The sequence below is a fragment of the Scyliorhinus torazame genome, chromosome 11 (assembly GCF_047496885.1).
Source record: "Scyliorhinus torazame isolate Kashiwa2021f chromosome 11, sScyTor2.1, whole genome shotgun sequence".
In the NCBI taxonomy this organism is placed as follows: Eukaryota; Metazoa; Chordata; class Chondrichthyes; order Carcharhiniformes; family Scyliorhinidae; genus Scyliorhinus; species Scyliorhinus torazame.
The window spans coordinates 9,701,739-9,723,713 of NC_092717.1; the positions used below are offsets into that span (position 1 = coordinate 9,701,739).

The 21,975-nt window shown below is 47.6% G+C and overlaps 1 protein-coding gene across 3 annotated transcripts in view; it reads left to right on the plus strand.

Annotated features, from left to right (window-relative positions):
* LOC140385100 (zinc fingers and homeoboxes protein 2-like) overlaps positions 1-900 on the plus strand; it is a 56,256-nt gene extending 55,356 nt beyond the window's left edge. For all 3 annotated transcript variants that reach the window (XM_072466920.1, XM_072466919.1, XM_072466921.1), the window contains one exon: positions 136-900. The gene's annotated coding sequence lies outside the window, so the exon portion shown is untranslated. The remainder of the gene's footprint in view (positions 1-135) is intronic.
* The last annotated feature ends 21,075 nt before the right edge of the window (positions 901-21,975 follow it).

Sequence of the window (21,975 nt, forward strand, 5' to 3'; positions counted from 1 at the left end):
CCGACCCACGGGTCGGGGCAGGAGACCGTATGGGGAAAACCGGGAGGTGCGACTTGCAAATAGCTTGCCGAGGTTTGCCGTTGGGATTTGGCTTTTTTTCAAGCGCGTAACCTATTTTCCGTCTCGCCCTCGTAGGAAACCAAATGAGAAAAGTTCCGACACAAAAAGAAACATCTGTCTAAAAGGAAACTTACCATTTCTATTCTCTGCGACGCAAGGAAAGTGTAAATCGAGAACTCCGGCTCGGACTCTATAATTGTGTGAGGCTGCAAACATGGAGACGGAATGAAGAAGTGAATTCCTGTTCAAGCATCTTTCAGAGAGCGAGAGATTCGATTATATCCACAGTGCCAAAGTTTTACTACTGTAATCAAAAGGGTCTTTGTAAATATTTATTTCTGTTTTTGAACAGATTTGTACAATTTAGGAATTTTATTACATTTATAGTTGGTGAGAGTTAAACTTTGCCGATCAGGGTGTGCCCTTAGAGTCCCCATTGGTTTTAGAAATAGTAACCACTAACGGACTCTCTTCATTTGACATCTTTTACACTCAATACTTTTGCAAAAAAAAAAAAAATCTGAACTCCTAGCCAAAGAGGGCTGAGATACTGAATGACGAAAATTATGTTCCAAATCCTGTAACATCTTTTAAGTCTTTGATGTATAAAATGGCAGGAAAAGATATTTTCACAAGCACATTATTAGAAGCTTGATATTGTAAGAGGCTGCTTTTGTACTGTGATGCGAACTGCTCTAGCCAGCCTTCAGTCAGCTGGAGGTGTGCAATATTGACTTATTTATGTCAGTATACTAACATAATTGAAGTTGCAGTAACTTGTTTCCTCCTATCTTTCGCAACATTACATATTCAAAAGAATAAAAAAAAGTGTTGTCCCCAGTTTGATTTTTTTTTTGCTGTTTTATCCTTTTTTTACAAAACCCAGCAACCGACGGAGTCCAGATTGTAAGACCCGTTTCTGTGTCAAATTCTACAGGTGGGCTCAGATGACTGGTTCGCTGTGCGGGTGAAGCATTTGACTGGACCGGGTGCAAATTCCCATCTCCACCCAGGTTCTTATCCCGTTACCCAAGCGGCTGTGACGCACTGGCTGAGATTTGAACTCCTTCAAAACCCACCCACGAGTTAAAATTGGGCCCATTCAGAGAAGGAAATGATCACAGTTGGGATCTACCCTCACCCTGCAGGAAGTATGAGTTTCAGGGGGGAGGTTAGCACCAGGAGTGAAATTGGGGAAATAAAGGGTGGGGTGGTAGAACAAAGAATACAGCACAGGAACAGGCCCTTCGGCCCTCCAAGCTTGTGATAGATACTACTCTTGGCCAAAACCCTCAGCACTTCCTAGTGCCGTAACCCTCTGTAGCCATCCTATCCATGTATTTGTCGAGATGCCTTTTGAACGACGTTAATGTATCTGCTTCCACAACCTCTCCTGGCAACGCGTTCCAGGCACTCACCACCCTCTGCGTAAAAAACCTGCCTCGAAACTTTGACCCATGGACCTTAAATCTATGCTCCCTAGTGACTGACCCCTCCACTCTGCCCATCCACCCTATCCATGCCCCTCATAATCTTGTAGACCTCTATCACGTTGCCCCTCAACCTCCGTCATTCTAATGAAAACAGTCCGAGTCTATTCAGCCTCTCCGCATAGCTACCAACCTCCAGACCAGGCAACATCCTGGTAAACCTCCTCTGCACCCTCTCCAAAGCCTCCACATCCTTCTGGTAGTATGGTGACCAGAATTGTGCACAATATTCCAAGCACGGCCTTACCAAGGTTCGATACAACTGCAGCATGACTTGCCAGTTTTTATACTCGATGCCCCGTCCGATGAAGGCAAGCATTCCGTCTGCTTTCTTGATTACCTTGTCCACTTGTGTTGCCACTTTCAAAGATCTATGGACCTGTACGGCCAGAGGTTCGAAATACACTTCAGATGTTAATTTTAAATCTGAGATTAATGACTATTGAGGGATATGGGGCAAAAGCCGTGAATGAAGTTAAGTCACAGATCAATGGCTGAACAGGCTCAATGGGCTGAATGGCTTCACGTTTTTAGCTGGAAGAGGCTAGTTTCTGCTTTTTTGTTCAGCGACGGTGTCCAAATTGCATTTGCAAAAGGCACGCAGTGTGGTGCATTGTATCTAAAAACTGGGCTGATAACTGATGTGTAAATAAATGCAGATCATTGCAAAAACGGGGCAATGAAGTTGTAGATTTACGTTGCCGTTAAAGGCACGGAGAAGCATTCGGTGCAATCAAGATGTTCTGATGCACGACTTTTGAGTCAGATGCTGGGTAGATGGTCACACGTTCATTGCCGCTTAATAACAAAACGCCATTGATCCCAAATTATAATCATATTTATTATGATCTCTGTTTCTGGATCAATATTTATTGCACACATGCACGTGTTATGCTAGCAACACTGAAGACTGACTAAATGAATGAATGCATCACCTTATTAGATTCCACTGCTGTTATCGTGCATGTTATCGTATCACATGGATTTTAAAAATAGTGCTCATTAACTATTTTACATACTTCTGTTACATGTGGTCTTTCTAATTGAATGACCTTCATTTTTCTCTTTTTTACAAACATTTTATTGAGGTATTTATGGTTTTATAACAGCAACAGAAGAAACTGTACAGACAATTGTAAACATAGTGCAAAAGCCGTCTTCCTCCCGCACAGGTCCCACCTTTATTAACCCCCTACTCTAAACTAAAAAAAATTTTTTTTTAATGTTTTTATTAAGAATTTTTCAATCAATATTTTCCACCTTACAAACAAACCCCCCCCCCCCCCCCACCCCCCGGTAACAAAGAAAAGAAAAAGAACTTGCGTGGCAAGACATGAACATGGCAAGTCAATAAGATACAGAATTTTGTACACTGTATTCTTCCCGTACATGTCAGTTTCCGGATCATTCATGTGCTTTCTTGCTCAAATGCCCCCCCAGTGAAATCCCCTGCCCCCCCCCCCCCCCCCCCGGGTTGCTGTTGCTGCTGTCCGATCTTCATCTAACGCTCCGCGAGATGGTCTAGGAACGGTTGCCACCGCCTGTAGAACCCCTGCGCAGACCCTCTCAAGGCGAACTTTATCCTTCCCAACTTGATAAACCCAGCCATATCATTTATCCAGGCCTCCACGCTGGGGGATCTTCGCCTCCTTCCACAAGAGCAAGACCCTTCGCCGGGCTACTAAGGACGCAAAGGCCAGAATGCCGGCCTCTTTCGCCTCCTGCACTCCCGGCTCGTCCACTACTCCAAATAGTGCTAGCCCCCAGCTTGGCTTGACCCGGACTTTCACCACCTTAGATACTGTTCCCGCAACTCCCCTCCAGTGCCGGACATGACCAAAACATATGGACATGGTTTGCCGGACTTCCTGAGCACCTCCCACATCTGTCCTCCACCCCAAAGAACCTACTCAGCCTCGCCCCAGTCATATGCGCTCTATGAACCACCTTAAATTGTATCAGGCTGAGCCTGGCACACGAGGAAGAGGAATTAACCCTACTTAAGGCATCAGCCCATAATCTCCTCCCCCAACTCCTCCCATTTACCCTTCAGCTCCTCTACCAGAGCCTCCCTACTCTAAGCTAAACTACCCCACCCCCCCTTCTGCTGACGATTAATTTTCCCTAAAGAAGTCGGTGAACGGTTGCCACCTCCGGACGAACCCTAACATTAACCCTCTCAAGGCGAACTTGATTTTCTCCAGAGAGAGAAAGCTAGCCATGTCAGTGAGCCAGGTCTCCGACTTCGGGGGCTTTGAGTCCCTCCAAGCTAATAATATCGGTCTCCGGGCTACCAAAGAGACAAAGGCCAGAACGTCCGCCCGGGTCTTCCGACACTCCGAAAACCGCCACCTCTGGACTCAGTGCCACCCTTGTTTTCAACACCGTGGACATGAATCCGCAAACCCCTGCCAGAATCCCCTTAGCTTCGGGCATGCCCAGAACATATGAACATGGTTCGCTGGTCCTCCCGCACATCTTGCTCACCTAGCTTCTACCCCAAAGAACCTGCTCATCCGGGCCACTGTCATGTGGGCCCGGTGAACAACCTTAAACTGTATCAGGGTGAGCCTGGCACATGTTGTGGACGCGTTGACTCTACTCAACGCATCCGCCCAGAGACCATCCACTATCCTAACTCCTCTTCCCATTTGTGTTTCAGCTCCTCGGTCTGCGTTTCATCTGACCCCATAAGTTCCTTATAAATGTCCGAAACCCTCCCTTCTCCCACCCACACTCTGGAAACTACCCTGTCCTGTATCCCCCTTGGTGGTAGGAGCGGGAAGGTTGAGACCTGCCTGCGTAGGAAGTCCCCCGCCAGCAGGTACCTAAATTCATCCCCCCCAGTCAGTTGAAATTTCTCCTCCAGTTCCCTCAGGCTGGGAAAGCTCCCCTCTATAAACATATCTCCCATCCTCTCAATCCCTGCTCTCTGCCATCTCCAGAACCCTCCATCTAACCTCCCCGGGGCAAACCGGTGATTATTGCAGATTGGAGACCAGACCGATGCTCCCTCTGCTCCCACATGTCTCCTCCATTGTCCTCAGGGCCGCGACCACCACGGGGCTGGTGGAGTACCGTGCCGGCGGGAATGGCAGAGGCGCCGCTACCAACGCCCCCAAACTAGTGCCCTTACATGATGCCGCCTCTACTGGCTCCCACATCGACCCCCCCCCCCCACCCACTTCTTAATCATGGCTATATTTGCTAACCAATAATAATTACTAAAATTCGGGAGTGCCAGCCCGCCCTCCCCCCCCCCCCCCCCCCCCCCCGGCTGCGCTCCAGCATCCCCTTTTTAACTCGTCGGGTCTTACCCGCCCATACAAAGCCCAAGATCATCTTGTTGACCCGTTTAAAAAAGGACCGAGGAATAAAGATGGGGAGGCACTGAAACACAAACAGGAATCTCGGTAGAACCATCATTTTCACTGTCTGCACCCTCCCAGCCAGTGACAGCGGGAGCACGTCCCACCTTTGAAAACCCTCCTTCATTATGTCTACTAATCGAGCCAGATTTAGCTTGTGCAGCCGTTCCTATTCCCTCGCCACCTTGATGCCTAGGTACTGAAAGCTTCCTCCTACCACTCCAAACGGCCGCTCCCCCAATCGCCTCTCCTGCCCCCTTGCCTGGATTGCGAACATCTCACTTTTCCCTATGTTCAATTTATAACCCGAAAACCGGCCAAAATCCCCCAGGATCCTCATAATTTCTTCCATCCCTTCCAATGGGTCCGCCACATATACGAGCAGGTCATCCGCATACAGCGAGACTGTGTTCCACCCCACCCCGGACCAGCCCCTTGAGGCTCTCAACGCAATTGCCGGCGGTTCTATGGCCAGTGCGAACGACAGCGGGGAGAGGAGGCATCCCTGCCTCGTTCCCCGGTGCAGCCTAAAGTAGCCCGATGTCAGCCTGTTCGTCCAAACACTTGCCATGGGTGTCTGATACAGCAGCCTGACCCAGTCAATGAAGCCTCGCCCAAATCCAAACCGCCACAGTATCTCCCACAGATAGTCCCATTCCACCCGGTCAAATGCCTTCTCTGCTTCCATTGCGACCATTCTCTCTACGTCCCTACCCTCTGGGGGCATCATGATAACATTCAACAGCGTTCTTACATTGGCCGCCAGCTGCCTCCCCTTAACAAAACGTCTGGTCCTCCCCAATCATGTCCGGAACGCAGTCTTCAATCCTTGAGGACAAGACCTTAGCCAACAATTTGGCTTCTACATTTAGTAGGGAGATCGGTTTGTAGGACCTGCATAGCTCCGGGTCCTTATCCCGCTTCAGGATCAATGAGATAGTGGCCTGTGACATCATCGGGAGAAGCCCTCCTCTCTCCCTTGCCTCATTAAATGTCCTCATCAGCAGTGATCCCAGTATCCCAGAGAACTTGTTGTGAAACTCCACGGGGTACCCATCCGGTCCCGGGGCTTTACCGACTGCATGGCCTTCAGCCCTTCTGCTATCTCTTCCAGCCCGATCGGGGCCCTCAATCCTTCTACCAAGTCTTCATCCACCTTCGGGAACTTCAGCCTCCCTATGAATTGCCTCATCCCCTCCGGCCCAGCTGAGGGTTCCGACTCATACAGCCTGCTGCAGAATTCCTCGAACGACTTATTGACTCCAGCTGCATCTCCGACCAGGTCCCCATCCCTTTCCCAATCTCCCTGGCCGCCTCCCGCTTTCTAAGCTGTTGCGCAAGCATTCTACTGGCCTTCTCCCCATATTCATAGATCGCCCCCCTCGCCTTCCTCAGCTGCTCTACCACCTTCCCTGTAGTTAACAAGCCAAACTCCGCCTGTAGCCTCTGTCGTTCCCTTAGAAGCCCTGCCTCTGGGGTCTCTGCATACTTCCTATTGATCTGTAGTATTTCCTTTATCAGTCGGTCCGTCTCTGCCCTGTCCACCTTCTCCCTTTGGGCACATATCGAGATCAGCTCCCCTCTGACCACTGCCTTCAGTGCTTCCCAGACCACCGCTGCTGAAATTTCCCCCGTGTCATTGACCTGCAGATAGTTCTGAATACATTTCCTCAGCTGCTCGCACCCCTTCGTCAGCCAAAAGTCCCAAATCTAACCTCCATTGCGGGCGCTGGTTACTGTCTTTACTAACCTGCAGGTCAACCCAGTGCGGAGCATGGTCTGAGATTGTGATCGCCGAGTACCCCGTGCCCACCACCCCAGCCAGTACGGCCCTGCTCAAAATGAAGAAATCAATCCGGGAATACACTTTATGCACGTGTGAGTAGAAGGAGAACTCCTTCACCCTCGGCTGCCCAAATCTCCATGGATCCCCCCCCCCTCCCCCATCTGCTCCATGAACCCTTTTAGTTCCTTTGCCATTGCTGGCACCCTGCCCGTTTTCGAGCTTGACCGGTCCAAGCCAGGGTCCATAACTGTGTTGAAGTCCCCCCCCCCCATGACCAACCTGTGCGAGCCCAGGTCCGGTATCTTCCCCAGCATCCTCTTTATAAACTCCACATCATCCCAATTTGGCGCATACACATTTACTAATACCACCTGCACCCCCTCCAGTTTCCCACTGACCATAATGTACCGACCTCCCACATCCGAGACTATTCTACCCGCCTCAAACACCACCCGCTTATTGATCAAGATCGTGACCCCCTCTAGTCTTTGAATCCAGTCCCGAGTGAAAGAACTGACTGACCCAGCCTTTCCTCAATCTAATCTGGTCAGTTACTCTAAGGTGCATCTCCTGCAACATTACCACATCCGCCTTCAGTCCCCTAAGATGCGCGAACACACGTGCCCTCTTGACCGGCCCATTTAACCATCGAACATTCCAGGTGATCAGCTTAGTTGGGGGTTCCCCCTCTAGTGACAACACTCTGTAACCCAATCCCTTTAATAAACCTAACATATGCACCCCCCCCCCCCTTCACTGCGCTTCCGTGAGCTAGCCCGCCCAGCTAGCTTGGTGGCCCCCATCCCTGGCACCGGATAGTCTCCTACCTATTGTTCCGTCCCCACCCTCTCCCCCCATCCCCGCTCATACAAACATACTCCAACATCAAACAATCCCCACACAATTGCCCAACAGAAAAACACCAAGATCTAAACGAGCACACCTCCATCCCCCAACAGTGCAAATGAAAACCTTAACTCACTCAGCTCTACCGCTGGTCCCAAATCAATGCAAAAGACATTACAAACAGCTTCCACAAAACGAAAACGAGAAACTTTTTTTAAAAAGAACAGAAAAACACAAAACAAAACATGAACGTTGCAGCAAAGTTCAAAACTTCTCAGTCCACCACCAGTCCTTTCCTATTCGTGAAGTCCAGCGCGTGCTCAGGCGACTCGAAATAAAAGTGCTGTTCCTCATGCGTGACCCAGAGATGGGCCGGATACAACATTCCGAACTTCATCTTTTTCTTAAAAAGAATCAACCTAATCTGGTTGAAGCCTGCTCTTCTCCTGGCCACCTCCACACTCAGGTCTTAGTAAACCCGCAGGATACTGTTGCCCCACTTCCAACTCCGTGTCTGCTTGGTCCACTGTAGAATGCGCTCCTTATCCGAGTACCTGTGGAATCTTACCACCATTGCCCTCGGGTGGGTCTCCCATTTGCGGCTTCCTCGCGAGTGCTCTGTGAGCCCTGTTCACCTCCAAGGGCCGGGAGAATGCCCCATCCCCCAGCAGCTTCTCAAACATGTCCGCGATGTATGCCCCAGCGTCCGCTCCTTCGGACCCCTCCGGGAGCCTAACGATTCTCAAGTTCTGCTAGCGGGACCTATTCCATAGGCCCTCCACCTTCTCCAGGAGCTTCTTCTGCTGGTCTCTTAGCACCCCCACCTCCAACTCCACCGCAGTTTGATGTTCCTCCTGCTCAGCCAGCGCCTTCTCTACCTTCTGGATCGCCCGATCTTGGGTGTCCAATCTATGCTCCAACCGCTCAATTGACTCTTTTACCGGGTCCAAGCAGTCCCGTTTCTGCTTAGCAAAGCCTTCCTGAATAACTTGCATCAGCTGCTCCGTTGACCGCTGGGTCGACAAACCCGAGGTCCGGTCCTCCGCCATGCTGTCTCCTGCTGCAGCTTCAGCCCAAGCCTTCTCTGTCTTTCTGTTTCTGCCTTTACAAGTACTTCCAGTCCTTCTCTCCATGCACCGATGTGGGAATTCAGTACACAATTGCCTCTGTCATCAGTTTTACAATTTAAGTCCGGTAGAAAATCGGGGGAAAACGTCCGACCATTAGCGGGAGCCACCAAATGTGCAACTTACTCCTTCACAGCCGCCACCGGAAGTCAACAAGGCAATTTCTAACCAGAAGAATGATTTACAAATTAATTATTGGGTGGGTGGCAGGGCTGAAAGCTGGGACGGGGGTTACAGTTACAGAAATAATGTAAATTAACCCCAATGTTTGCAGGTAACAACAGAGTGTGCCTCTTGTTCAGTTTCTGAAATATCGCTCAGTGTTTGGAATGCTTTGATTTTACTCCTGTTCAGCTATTTTTCAACCAAATTCAGCATTAACTGATGGAATTTTCACTTGTACACACTTCTGCTAATTGTCACTATGCGGAGCACTTTGAACATTCTCACACCAGTTCCTTGCTGTTGGTGTCCAATGCACAAGGACGCTCTCAATTCCTCCCCAGTTTGACATTCAAAAGGCTTGTAACAAACTAGATGATTCTTGATGAGGCACTGATTTTTCTTATTGCTCGTTCATGAGATGAGGGCATCACTGGCAAGGATTTTTATTTTATTTCATAAATTTAGAGTACCCAATTCTTTTTTTTTTCCTAATTAAGGGGCAATTTAGCACGGCCAATCCACCTACCCTGCACATACCTTTGGGTTGTGGGGGTGAAACCCTCGCAGACACGAGGAGAATGTGCAAACTCCACACGGGTGGAAACCCGGGGCCGGGGTTGAACCCGGGTCCTCGGCGCCGTGAGGCAGCGGTGCTAACACAGCGCCACCGTGCCGCCCTCACTGGCAAGGGTGACTTTTACTTCCCACCCCTTCTTGCCTTGGAGAAGGTGGTGGTGAGCCAGATTGTCTGACCACTTCAATCCGCGCGGGGTCGGGACACCCACAGTGCTGTTCAGCAGGGAGTTTGACCCAGAGACGGTGAAGGAACAGCGATACAGATCCAAGTCAGAATGGCGTGTGATTTAGAGCTGGTGATGTTCTGAGGAGTCTACCGTGCTTCCAGGTGAAGAGAGGTCACGGGTTCAGGAGGAGCCTTTGTAAGTTGGTGTCTGGAGTATTGGTTTGTTTCTGTTTTGTACTGTGGCCTAAAAATGGCAAAACTTTTGGAATGTGTTTTCTGTCAATGGGGCCAGACATTCGCAGTACTCACCACTGTTGTGTTTTCATCTGTGTTTTTCGATGGAACATGTCACTTCTTTAAAAATATTTTTTATTAGGGATTTTCAGATTTCATTGCCAACTTTACAAGGGCAGATACGGCCAAAACCGGTATTTACACCAGTTCATTTCCATTGTGGTTCAGGCAGTAATTTGCCATCAACCTGTCTCTTGCGGTTGCCTTCTCTTCGGCCTGTCCAGGGCACAGTGGGCTAAACAGCTGGCTTGTAATGCACAACAATGCCAGCAGTCCGGGTTCAATTCCCGTACCAGCCTCCCCGAACAGGCACCGGAATGTGGCGACTAGGAGCTTTTCAAAGTAACTTCATTGAAGCCTACTTGTGACAATAAGCGATTATTATTATTAGTCATCCCCACCACTCCCCTCTTTGTTTCTTCTTCTTGTTCCGTGACTTGTCCCGTGTCATTCCCCCCCCCTCCCTCCCTACTTTATTGGTTGCTGGCTACAAACAGGCGTTAAAACAAGTTGATGAACGGTTTCCACTTTCTCCGATCCACAGATGGCCAACTTTATCTTCACCAGCCTGAGAAATTGCGCCTGGTTGGACAGCCAGTATGCAGCCTCGGGTGGTGCTGCCAATCTCCAGCCAAGCAGGAGTCTCCGACGGGCGATCAGGGAGGCGAAGGGTAGGGTGTCAGCTCCCCCCCCCACCCTCCCCACCCCCCCTCCCCTTGTGTAGAGCTCTGGCTGCTATGATATCCCGGAGACCGCCACAAGTGGACACAGCTCCATCCTCACTCCCACAACTCTGGAAATGACCTCAAAAAGAACGTCCAGTACCCGGCCAATCTGGGGCATGCCCAAATCATGTGAGTGTGATTGGCCGGGCAGCTAGTCTTGTGTTTGTGGTCATAAAAGGTCCCCCGTGTCTGGCAGATCTGATTCACTGCTTTCCCGGTGGAGAGCAGGTCAAAGCCCATTTGTAACTTTTTCTTCTCCGCCAGTAGTATCCGTGGCCGGGGCTGTGGAGTACTGTCAATCCACCTCCAGTATGGAGTCGACCAGCTGTGCCTTTCCTTCCTATCCTTGCATGCCTTATAGGCAATAATTCCCCCCCTTATCACTGCCTTCCAGAACGTGGAGGGTGAGACCTCTCCATTCTGGTTGTTGGTAACATACCCGTCTGTGGCCAGACTCCAATAGTGTTAGTATATTTGGAGAAAGCCAATCAAAACCCCAAGACACAGACATCCAACTCTTACAATCATTGATCATCGGGGATTCAATCTGTAAACGCAGTGTTCATTAGTTTTCGAACAATTTGCACTGGGCAGACATGGCTAGTCTGCAAATGCCACAATAGAAATAAAAACCGAATCGACATTTTGGAAGACGGTTTTGGAGACACAGAAATTGTTTCTTAGCCGGAAAATTAGATTTTCATCAAGAAAATGTGCCCCATAATTATGTGGACGTTGTGATTTTTGACTGGGCTTTTTCGTCGGGCAATTTGTTCTAAAAAGTAGAATCATAGAATCCCTACAGTGCAGAAGGCCCTCTGAAAGAGCACCCTCTGCACTGACCCTCTGAAAGAGCACCCAAGCCCAATCCCCTGCCCTAGCCCCATAGCCCCACCTAGATGCAATATTAGCGTAGCCAATCCACCTAACCTGCACATCTTTGTAGTGTGGGGGGAAATCGGAGCACCCGGAGGAAACCCACGCACACACGGGAAGAATTTGCGATCTCCACACAGTCACCTGGTGTGAGGCAGCAGGGCTAACCACTGTGCCACCGTGCCAACCAGATAAGGTCTGATGCACCAGTAGTAGCACTTTTTTACCTAAAATGTTTCTGCATCGGCAATATTTTATTATAACCTGCCAAATCGATGATTCTTGGGACATGTTGAAAGTATTATCCCGGCTGTTTTGGGGAAATTGTTACATCCCAAGCATTAGAGTGGATGCCTAGATTCAACGTCACTTCTATTTAGCAATTGAAGACCATTGAACCATATATTAAAAAAATTATCAAGTGCGCGTTGGTTGATTTCTGTTGTACATGCACAGTTAAAAATGTGAATGCTCCATTGTCCCCTCTCGTCTCAGAACCTGGGTTCTGAATGTGTAAAGGGCATGGAGCTGCTTAACAGCACCTCAGGGTGATCACACACAGTCAGACAGGTCCCTTGTTGCCCCACTTGATGTCACATTCGATTGTCTTACCCATTCTCTTCAGCAAATGTTTCAGCAGTTTGTGCTCCGATTAAGTTACATTAGCAAGTGTTAAATTTAAAATTCGAAAGTACTTTTTTTTAGATGCTGCACCAGCTGTGCAGAGGGAATTATACATTCAGCGCTGAATGGCCCAGTTGGAAAATTAAAGTAAAAGACTTAGGGGTTTATAGCAACAAAAAGGCTCGTCGACAACAACCACTAACCATTCTAATCCCATTTCCCAGCACTTGGTCCATAGCCGTGTCTGCCCTGGCATTGCAAATGCACATCTCAATACTTCTTGAATGTTATGAGGGTCTCTGCCTCCACCACCCTTTCAGGCAGCGAGTTCCAGACTCCCACCCCCCTCTGGGTGAAAAGGTTTTTCCTCACATCCCCTCTAAACCTCCTGCCCCTCACCTTAAATCTCTGCCCCCTGGTCATTGATCCCCCCCACCAAGGGGAAAGGTTTCTTTCAGTCTACTCTATCTATGCCCCTCATATTTTATACATCTCAATTATGTGGCTGGTTTAGCACAGTGGGCTAAATCGCTGGCTTGTAATGCAGAACAAGACTAGCAGCGCGGGTTCAATTCCTGTACCAGCCTCCCCGAACAGGCGCCGGAGTGTGGCGACTAGGGGCTTTTCACAGTAACTTCATTGAAGCCTACTTGTGACAATAAGTGATTATTGATTTTGTCCCCCCTCAGTCTCCTCTGCTCCAAGGAAAACAACTCCAGTTTATCCAACCTCTCATCAGAACTTGCATCACTATAGTGCCTTTCACAACCTCAAGAAAATGAGAGAAAAGTATTTTTCTTGTCATGTGGCCAATATGGTGACCCGATTGCCACAGATTTGGCCAGTCACAAAATCCTACCTTTAACACTGGTTCAGAGGGTGCAGGGACATTGTTACGGCATCCGGGGCAAGCAAGCGCATGGTCGATTCCAGCTCCCGGAGTCACAACACAAGTGAATTAACCAATAATTCTTATAAAAATCCCCCAAACCGTTGGCCCTTGGCTGCCCAATAATTACAGTCACCAGGTTTGTAAGTTGAAACACAATTACTGTTTTATTTGTAACTAGAACAAATATGAACTATACAGTAAACACAGCTGCTTAATGTCGAGCTAATGCTTTAACTGCCCCACTCTCTACCCGCACACACAAGACAGACAAACAGAGGGGGAGAAAAGGTGGAAAAATAATAAGGCTTAAAGTGAAAGGATAGGAGTCCTCGCTTCAGATAATGACTCCTTTACTGCACTTCCTTCACAGAATGAGTGTGGCTTCAAGTCTCTGTCTACAGCATGTAATGATCTTGAAAATGAAATGAAAATCGCTTATATTCACAAGTAGGCTTCAAATGAAGTTACTGTGAAAAGCCCCTAGTCGCCACATTCCGGTGCCTGTTCGGGGAGGCTGTTACGGGAATCGAACCGTGCTGCTGGCCTGCCTCGGTCTGCTTTCAAAGCCAGCGATTTAGCCCTGTGCAGTTGAGCAATATATCTTACTCACAACTGTCCAGGGGAGGTCTCTGACTCCACATCAACCTGCTCTTAGACAGAGTTATCACATTCCGGTCTCTGCTTCACACCAGAGTTCTCAGATTCTGGATTCTGCTTCCACAGCCAGATCTGCAGATAGAGGTGGTTCTCACAGTGGGCTTTCAGTGAGAATTAACTGGATGTTCCCGGCGTGTGTTGGTTAGATTCCTCCATCCAGCCGGCAGAATTGAAAGTGAAACTACAATGGAACCCCGTGGCTCTGAGAAACATTCCAGTGAGGTTAATAGCCAATCACCGCCTGTTACCGGGCAGGGCACAGCCTCCTGGGCCCATTCATTGACCACCAGCCACAATCAATCAATCCGAGTCAAGAAAGCATACGGCATGATTGCCTTCATTGGCAGAGGCATTGAGTATAAAAATTGGCAAGTCATGTTGCAGCTGTATAGTTCGGCCACACTTGGAGTATAGTGTTCAATTCTGGTCGCCACACTACCAGAAGGATGTGGAGGCTTTAGAGAGGGTGCAGAAGAGATTTACCAGGATGGTGCCTGGTATGGAGGGCATTAGCTATGAGGAGCGGTTGAATAAACTCGGTTTGTTCTCACTGGATCGAAGAAGGTTGAGGGGTGACCTGATAGAGGTCTACAAAATTGAGGGGCATAGACAGAGTGGATAGTCAGAGGCTTTTCCCCGGGGTAGAGGGGTCAATTACTAGGGGGCATAGGTTTAAGGTGCGAGGGGCAAGGCTTAGAGGGGATGTGCGAGGCAAGTTTTTTACACAGAGGGTAGTGGGTGCCTGGAACTCGCTGCCGGAGGAGGTGGTGGAAGCAGGGACGATAGTGACGTTTAAGGGGCATCTTGACAAATACATGAATAGGATGGGAATAGATGGATACGGACCCCGGAAGTGTAGAAGATTTTAGTTTAAACGGGCAGTATGGTCGGCGCAGGCTTGGAGGGCCGAAGGGCCTGTTCCTGTGCTGTACCTTTCTTTGTTCTTTGTTCATTGAGTTATCACTGATGTCTGTGCACAACCTTCGGCTCAAATTAAAGGCACAAGCCATCTTCCTTAAAGACACATGCCCATAAATGATCCATGGATCAAAAATGTAACAGCAAAAATGAAAGAATGGGGCAACAAGGGAGCAAACTGGAAAAACAGGGAGGACCCTGACGATATAGTGTCCTGTGAATCCTGACAATATGCTGTGTCCTGTGAATCCTGACAATATGCCGTGTCCTGTGAATCCTGACAATATGCTGTGTCCTGTGAATCCTGACAATATGCTGTGTCCTGTGAATCCTGACAATATGCTGTCCTGTGAATCCTGACAATATGCTGTCCTGTGAATCCTGACAATATGCTGTGTCCTGTGAATCCTGACAATATGCCGTGTCCTGTGAATCCTGACAATATGCTGTGTCCTGTGAATCCTGACAATATGCTGTGTCCTGTGAATCCTGACAATATACTGTGTCCTGTGAATCCTGACAATATGCTGTGTCCTGTGAATCCTGACAATATGCTGTGTGTTGTGAATCCTGACAATATGTTGTGTCCTGTGAATCCTGACAATATGCTGTGTGTTGTGAATCCTGACAATATGCTGTGTCCTGTGAATCCTGACAATATACTGTGTCCTGTGAATCCTGACAATATGCCGTGTCCTGTGAATCCTGACAATATGCTGTCCTGTGAATCCTGACAATATGCTGTGTCCTGTGAATCCTGACAATATACTGTGTCCTGTGAATCCTGACAATATGCTGTCCTGTGAATCCTGACAATATGCTGTGTCCTGTGAATCCTGACAATATACTGTGTCCTGTGAATCCTGACAATATGCCGTGTCCTGTGAATCCTGACAATATGCTGTCCTGTGAATCCTGACAATATGCTGTGTCCTGTGAATCCTGACAATATGCTGTGTCCTGTGAATCCTGACAATATGCTGTCCTGTGAATCCTGACAATATACTGTGTCCTGTGAATCCTGACAATATGCTGTGTCCTGTGAATCCTGACAATATGCTGTGTCCTGTGAATCCTGACAATATGCTGTGTCCTGTGAATCCTGACAATATGCTGTGTGTTGTGAATCCTGACAATATGCTGTGTCCTGTGAATCCTGACAATATACTGTGTCCTGTGAATCCTGACAATATGCCGTGTCCTGTGAATCCTGACAATATGCTGTCCTGTGAATCCTGACAATATGCTGTGTCCTGTGAATCCTGACAATATGCTGTGTCCTGTGAATCCTGACAATATGCTGTCCTGTGAATCCTGACAATATACTGTGTCCTGTGAATCCTGACAATATGCTGTGTCCTGTGAATCCTGACAATATGCTGTGTCCTGTGAATCCTGACAATATGCTCTGTCCTGTGAATCCTGACAATATACTGTGTCCTGTGAATCCTGACAATATGCTGTGTCCTGTGAATCCTGACAATATGCTGTGTCCTGTGAATCCTGACAATATGCTGTGTCCTGTGAATCCTGACAATATACTGTGTCCTGTGAATCCTGACAATATGCTGTGTCCTGTGAATCCTGACAATATGCTGTGTCCTGTGAATCCTGACAATATGTTGTGTCCTGTGAATCCTGACAATATGCTGTGTCCTGTGAATCCTGGCAATATACTGTGTCCTGTGAATCCTGACAATATACTGTGTCCTGTGAATCCTGACAATATGCTGTGTCCTGTGAATCCTGACAATATGCTGTGTCCTGTGAATCCTGACATTATGCTGTGTCCTGTGAATCCTGACAATATGCTGTGTCCTGTGAATCCTGATAATATGCTGTGTCCTGTGAATCCTGACAATATGCTGTGTCCTGTGAATCCTGACAATATGCTGTGTCCTGTGAATCCTGACAATATGCTGTGTCCTGTGAATCCTGACAATATACTGTGTCCTGTGAATCCTGACAATATGCTGTGTCCTGTGAATCCTGACAATATGCTGTGTCCTGTGAATCCTGACAATATGCTGTGTCCTGTGAATCCTGACAATATGCTGTCCTGTGAATCCTGACAATATGCTGTGTCCTGTGAATCCTGACAATATGCTGTGTCCTGTGAATCCTGATAATATACTGTGTCCTGTGAATCCTGACAATATGCTGTGTCCTGTGAATCCTGACAATATGTTGTGTCCTGTGAATCCTGACAATATGCTGTGTCCTGTGAATCCTGACAATATGCTGTCCTGTGAATCCTGACAATATGCTGTGTCCTGTGAATCCTGACAATATGCTGTGTGTTGTGAATCCTGACAATATGCTGTGTCCTGTGAATCCTGACAATATGCTGTGTCCTGTGAATCCTGACAATATGCTGTGTGTTGTGAATCCTGACAATATGCTGTGTCCTGTGAATCCTGACAATATGCTGTGTCCTGTGAATCCTGACAATATGCCGTGTCCTGTGAATCCTGACAATATGCTGTGTGTTGTGAATCCTGACAATATGCTGTGTCCTGTGAATCCTGACAATATGCTGTGTGTTGTGAATCTCTAGAATACGCTTGTATATTCACACAGATCTGATACTTCTCCCCAAAGATCTTTTGCCTTCAGCCTTCACATTATTGTTAGATTTGCACATTATTTGTCCTTTAAACTCACGGCAGAAAATTAGGACTGATAATAAAGTTAACCTACCCATTTAACAACTCGATCATTATTAATGCAGCGCTAAGCAACCTCTCAAACCCAAACAAGGAACAATTTGAACTGTTTCATTTTTCTTAAGATGTTTTTTTTTTAAATTTAGAATACCCAATTCATTTTTTCCAATTAAGGGGCAATTTAGCGTGGCCAATCCACCTAGCTTATTCTTTTGGGTTGTGGGGGCGAAACCCACGCAGACATGAGGAGAATGTGCAAACTCCACACGGACAGTGACCCAGAGCTGGGATCGAACCTGGGACCTCGGCGCCGTGAGGCCACACTGCTAACCCACTGTGCCACCGTGCTGCCACTCTTAAGATATTTTAACGTTTTTACAATACATTCTTACTTTTTGTCTCTTCATCCAATCGTTCCCGTTCTTTGTGTTTGATTCTCATTGGTCAGTTACCTCAGTTGACTGGACAACCTGTTTGTGATGCGGAGCGATGTCAACAGCACGGGTTCAATTCCTGTACCGGCTGAGGTTATTCATGAAGGCCGCGCCTTCTCAACTTTGCCCCTCACCCGAGGTATGGTGGCCCTCAGGCTAAATCATTAATCAGCTCTCCCCCTTAAAGGGGAAAGCAGCCTATGGGACTGTGGTGACAATCTCTCTTTCACAATCACTGAATCACATGGGTTAAGGAAACAGCCATTAATGCCATTGTCCACTCGGGTCTAAGAAACCCCTGTTGCTCTCGCTGCACCATTATCAGCTCACACGCCCAGTTAATGGGCAAAACTACATGTGAGCTGAAGTTGAGGTCAGAGGGCAACATTCCCTGAACTTCTAGGATTGGATAAAGCTACCAGTCGGGAAGCGAAGCAGAATTTATACTTGGATGGTGTCATGTGAGAGTACCTTTAAGAAATGGGTGTTTATAAATGGGTGTGCATATACATATCTGTAGTGAGAGTACCTTTAAGAAATGGGTGTTTATTACTGCAGTGATGTCAGAGAGGGATGGAGCTGGGCAGTCTGTCAGCTTTTTACTTTTGTTTTAGGCTGTTTGCTGCAGGGTGTGTTTTAGTTTCGTTTTCAGTGTTGGAGCTGAAGCCAAACAGAGCAGCTGTACTGTTGATCTCTCTGCCATGAATAGACTATCTCTTGATCATTTGGTGAATTCAGAATTATAAATGTTCTCAGTAGGGAATGTAAACCTAATGTGCTTCTGGTAAAAAGTGTTTCTTTTGTCTTCTGCATGTTGTTTGGGAAGTTATTAAGGATTACTTAGTGTTGTATTCTTTGGGTGTTGTATTTGAATTGATGGTTGCTAAGATGTTCACTGTATGTTTTAAAAAGGTTAACTTGAGTTCATAGACTAAACATTGTTTTGTTTAAAAAAAATACTTTTCCATTTCTGCTCTACCACACCTGTAGAGTGGGCCGTGTGCTCCCCATACCACAATCTATTAAAAGTTGTGGGTCAAGTGAACTCCATGATACACTTTGGGGTTCTCTAAACCCTGGCCCATAACAATGGGAAGAGGGGATTTTCATTTCCATTTAAAGTTCCCTATCACTGATCCATGGTCATTAAAATGGAAGCTCCTCTGGAAACCCAGATGGACTTTCCCCTATCATAGATATCATAGAATTCACAGTGCAGAAGGAGACCATTCGGCCCATCGAGTCTGCACCGGCTCTTGGAAAGAGCACCCTACCCAAGGCCAACACCTCCACCCTATCCCCATAACCCAGTAACCCCACCCAACACTGAGGGTAATTTTGGACATTAAGGGCAATTTATCATGGCCAATCCACCTAACCTGCACATCTTTGGACTGTGGGAGGAAACCGGAGTACCCGGAGGAAACCCACGCAGACATGGGGAGGATGTGCAGACTCCACACAGACAGTGACCCAAGCCGGAATCGAACCTGGGACCCTGGAGCTGTGGAGCAATTGTGCTAACCACTGTGCTACCGTGATTTGATTTGATGGATCCCTGGAGGCTTCATCATATGATTTGCACCCACACTTTGGCCATAACTCGTCCATCCTTACAATGTTAACTTCACTAAATGGAGAGAAACTTCAAAATGCTTCAGTGCAGAGGGATCTGGGTCCCCTCGTACACAAATGGCAGAAAGTTAGTATGCAGATGCAGCAGGTAACAAGGGAAGCAAATAGAATTTTGGCATTCATTGCTAATTGAATAGAGTATAAAAGTAGGGCAGTGCTGTTGCAACTGTATGGGGCATTTTCTGCACCTGGAGCACTGCGCACAGTTGTAGTCCCCTCACTTGAGGGAGGACGTAAATGCACTTGAGGCGGTTAAGAGAAAGATCACTGAGGGCAGCACGGTGGTGCAATGGTTAGCACGGTTGCCTCACGGCACCGAGGTCCCAGATTCGATCCCGGCTCTGGGTCACTGTCCGTGTGGAGTTTGCACATTCTCCCCGTGTTTGTGTGGGTTTCGCCCCCACAACCCAAAGATGTGCAGGGTAGGGGGATTGGCCACGCTAAATTGCCCCTTAATTGGAAAAAATGAATTGGGTACTCTAAATTTATTTTTTTAAAAGAGGAAGCTCGCTAGATTGATTCCAGGGTTGATGGACTTATGAAGGGAGATTGAGCAGTTAAGGCCTATGCTCACTGGAGCGTAGAAGAATGAGAGGAGATCGAATTGGGGTACATAAGATGCTAAAGGGGATTGACAGGGTGGATGCAGAGTGAAGGTTTCCTCTTGTTGGACATTCCAGGATGAGAGGAAACAATTTTAGACTAAAGGGTGGCAGATTTAAAACAGAAATGAGGAGGAATTATGTCACTCAAATGGTCGTGAATCTTTGAAATTCTCTATTAGAGTGTAGTGGATGCCGGAGCATTTAACACATTTGAGGAGGAGAGATGGGCTTTTAATTAGTAAGGGAAATGAAGGGTTATGGGGATGAGATCAGCCGTGATCATATTGAATGGTAGAGCGGGCCCGAGGGGCTGAATGGCCTACTCCTAACTCGATGTGTCGCACTTAACCATTTGGAAAGCCTAACCTGCACATCTGGTTTAGCTCAGTGGGCTAGACAGCTGGTTTGTGATGCAGAACAAGGCCAGCAGCACGGTTTCAATTCCCCGACCAGCTTACCCGAACAGGCGCCAGAATGTGGGCTTTTCACAGTAACTTCATACTTATGACAATAAAAGGGTATTGTCATTATCGTTGGACTGTGGGAGGAAACCGGAGAACCCAGAGGAAACCCTTGCAGACACAGGGAGAATGTGCAAATTCCAGGCACCCAAGGTCGGGATCGAACCAGGGTCCCTGGCGCGGAGGCAGCAGTTCTGACTACTGCACCCCCATCTCTCCTGCCTTCCCCTATAAGACCTGCCCTTTACTTATCTCCTCCCGATTACCCATCTCTGTAGTTACTTGAAATCTGTCACATCTTTCTTATCCCAGGTATGATGGTCATTGACCTGAAACATGAACTGTTTCTCTCGCCACAAAAGCTGCCCGAGTATTTCCAGCTTCTGTAGTATTTTCATTTTATCCATAACAAATTTTCCCTCCAGAGCATCAACCATTCCCACCCTTCTATCAGTTCATCCGCTGCGGAGTTGCTCGACATGCCTCTTACCGTGGGACTCGTTATTCCACCGCACTTGTTGGCCTGATACCCAATCCTCTGTAAACCTAGGACTGTCTAAAACTCTACTTTCCATGTCCTAACTCACATCGTCCCATTCGGCCATCACGCCTGTTGTCGCTTTCCAAATTGGCTCCCTAGATTCCCAAATTCCCATCCTTTTTTTATACATTGCTTCACACCCGCACCGTTTCCCCCATCTCTGTAATCTCCTCCAGCCTAACTCTGCACCCCTCCTTCAATTCTGGCCTCTTTTAGCCTTCCCGATTATAATTACTGCGTCGTTGGTGGCAGCGCCTTCAGCCAGGTCCCGTTATGGAATTCCCTCCCTAAACAGCTCTCCTCCTTTGAAGATGCTTCTTAAAACTTACCTCTTTTATATGGCTCATTGTTAAATTTCATTTCATGATGTTGTCCTCTGGTGCAAACAGACAGCCAATCTCATCCATTTGATTCCCGGGCAGGGTAGACTGTTTCAAAATACCATCCGGCCCCTCATTCAAAGTGCTTAGATTTTCATCGTCTATATAATCCGTTTCCAAAATTTAAACAACGGAAAAAGGTGACCCGTCAAGAGATTTCAAATCACAACTGGGATTAATTGGCGTTCTGCTTTATACAATATGGCCTTTCACTGCGCTACGCCCCAGATCACTCGACAGTTGACCGCAGCACTAATCAACCCAAACTACAACACAAGATTCATCCAGCAAGGTTGGCAGCGATAAGGATGAGGCACTGTCGCCCTTTGAGGTTTAGCAATAGGATTATACCAGGGGTCTTCGCTTTCCTACCACTTCAGGACAAAGGACGAACAAGATTACAGAGTATTTACAGCACAGGAACATGTTTGTGTAAAGTGGTCAATGCCAGTGTTAATGCTCCTTTATGGCATGTGGGCATCCCTGGTAACACCAGCATTTATTGCCCATCCCTAATTACCCCATGAGAAGGTGGTGGTGACCCATCATCTTGAACCACAGCAGTCCACGTGGTGTAGGTAGATCCACAGTGCCGTTAGGGCATTCCAGGATTTTGATCCAGTGACAATAAAGCCCCAATCTTACCCCACCCCTATCCAATCAAACCAACATAGCATTCTATT